Source organism: Oryctolagus cuniculus, chromosome 9, assembly GCF_051225735.1.
Source record: "Oryctolagus cuniculus isolate XC-2025 breed Fujian yellow rabbit chromosome 9, ASM5122573v1, whole genome shotgun sequence".
Classification (NCBI taxonomy): domain Eukaryota; kingdom Metazoa; phylum Chordata; class Mammalia; order Lagomorpha; family Leporidae; genus Oryctolagus; species Oryctolagus cuniculus.
This window is the reverse complement of record NC_142875.1, coordinates 39,180,967-39,183,414: the sequence shown is the minus strand read 5'-3', so window position 1 is coordinate 39,183,414 and position 2,448 is coordinate 39,180,967. Positions and strand designations below refer to the sequence as shown.

Below are 2,448 nucleotides of genomic sequence, written 5' to 3'. Positions count from 1 at the left end.
TATATTAGAAAAGCAACATTCTATTAAGTTTTCCCATGGTCAATAAACTAGTTCTTCAGGTCTCAGTAGGCTGGTGCCAGAGCTGGGCTCCTAACCACGACACGATACTGAGTCCATTCCAAGCTCTTGGCTGAAGTGAGACTGTCTATGTTTTAGATCTCACTTATGCAACGAGCAGCACGTGTAGCACATTAATGAAGTTGATCCAACTCCACATTCAGATGAAGAATAAAGCACTTTCTCAGGAGATAGGTCACAGGATGCCTGACACTGAGGTCAGATTTTTCTCTAAGAATATCTTTGAACTTTTTCTCATGCAAGAATGAAATTGTTTAGTGTGTCTACAGAAACTTCAGTGAGTGCCAGAATCGTGATTGTTTTCAGTTTGGCAGACTTGTTACTAATCCGTCATTTCTGGAAATACTTAGACAATGGTATCCATTGTTTCCTGAAATTTACTTTCTCCCTCATCAACTTCAAAAGAGAATTTAGAAAATGGAAGAAAGGAGTAAGTTGAGGCAGGATGTAAGGCGAGAGAGGGGAAGGAAGATTGTGCAAAAGGAGAAGCAACGACGTTAGAGGTTGAGCCTGCCATTCATTGTCAGTGTGGGCAGTGTCTTTGGTGAGGAATCAAGAGAGGGAGGCAGGCTGAGACTTAGTCAAGAGTCTCATCACAAAGAATAAAGGTGTGAGGGTTGCCCTGGACTTGTGGGCTTCAGGAAAATTTATCTACCTGGCAGAGGAGGTCAGAAGCTAAATGGCACAAGTGGCCAGCATGACAGACATTTAAGAAGGGAAGGCAACAAATGGATCATGGTCAGAGGCAATGGCTTATAGAGTCTCCGAAGAAGAGTGGTGCTCATTGAGCTGGCTGCAGTGGGTACTCCGAGAGCTCTCTTGGGGATTTGTCTTTTCAGCACCAGCCAGGGTGGTCTCTATTAGGGGTCTAGCCCACGATAGTGACAAAGAGTAGAGAACTACCACTGACTGAGTGTTGATCATGATACAAGGCATTTTGCTACTCATTTTACACATACTGATCCAGTTGGGCTTCGTAAAATACGTGAGAGATGGTAAAAAGCATGGTATCTCCCATTTTATATGCAAGGACATTGAGGTTCAGAAATGTTAATGAACTTGTCCTAGATTGCTAGTTGGTAGGTTGTAGAGTTGCTCAACTTAACACTGCTCACTCCTTAAAAAAACTTCTTGTAAGGTTAGTAACACGGCCTTTAAAATTCCCTCATGTAAGCTTTACTTCACTAGATATGTATTTATTGCTACATATACAGAACTTATAAGTAAAGTAGATACATTTCCTGTCAGAAAGAAAAAGAAAGGTTGTTAATGTTCTTTTTAGCACTTAGGAATCAAGATCCATGCTTACTTTTGCTCCCCAAAAGCAATGTTATCAACTAGTTTCAATTCAGGGAAAATGTATCTTTTTAAAAAGGTTTACATGAGATATTTTTTTCTCAAATTCTTCACGTTTTCACTACGCCTTAAACTAAGAATCTGTTCCAAAATTTTGTCACACCATGTAAATGCTGAAGCATAGTTTCCAGTGAAGTTCATGTGAAAATCAGCACAGAAAGGATGAGATGTACAGGTTTAGGAGGGATATCATAACTACTATGGACATCAATAGTTTCAATCAAATGTACAGTCAGCCGTGGCAAAGAAGAATTACGTGATCACACAAAAGCATGATTGAAATGAAAAATCCAGTTCCAAGAACTGGGGTTTCCAAAGGATGTGCATATTTAGTTTTTAATCCAAATGGAGCCTGAAACTCAGGGTGAATTATATGAATATACTTCTATTTCTTTTGTAGTATAAGAGTCTATGCTGGAAATAGTGCCAGGTATCCTCAATGACAGCTCAGCCATAGCATCTTACCAAGAGAATGTACCATCTTGGCATTCTTTTCCAATCATAAGTGTGGGGAGCAACCTGGACTGGACTGAGTTACTGGAATTAAGACTTATTCTAGGCCGGCGCCGCGGCTCACTAGGCTAATCCTCCGCCTAGCGGCGCCGGCACACCAGGTTCTAGTCCCGGTCGGGGCGCCGGATTCTGTCCCGGTTGCCCCTCTTCCAGGCCAGCCCTCTGCTGTGGCCAGGGAGTGCAGTGGAGGATGGCCCAGGTGCTTGGGCCCTGTACCCCATGGGAGACCAGGAAAAGCACCTGGCTCCTGGCTCCTGCCATCGGATCAGCGCGGTGCGCCGGCCGCGGCGACCATTGGAGGGTGAACCAATGGCAAAGGAAGACCTTTCTCTCTGTCTCTCTCTCTCACTGTCCACTCTGCCTGTCAAAAAAAAAAAAAAAAAAAAAAAAGACTTATTCTATGCATCTGCTCTCCCACAATGTGGCGCTGGGAGAGGAGCGTACAGCTTCTACCCAGCTGCCTCTCACCAACTTGACAAGCTGCAAGAGCCGCTCCTGATT

General features: G+C 43.5%; 1 pseudogene; it reads right to left on the bottom strand.

Annotated features, from left to right (window-relative positions):
• Positions 1–1,426: 1,426 nt before the first annotated feature.
• Positions 1,427–1,923, bottom strand: LOC100341781 (methylsterol monooxygenase 1 pseudogene; annotated as a pseudogene).
• Positions 1,924–2,448: the final 525 nt, after the last annotated feature.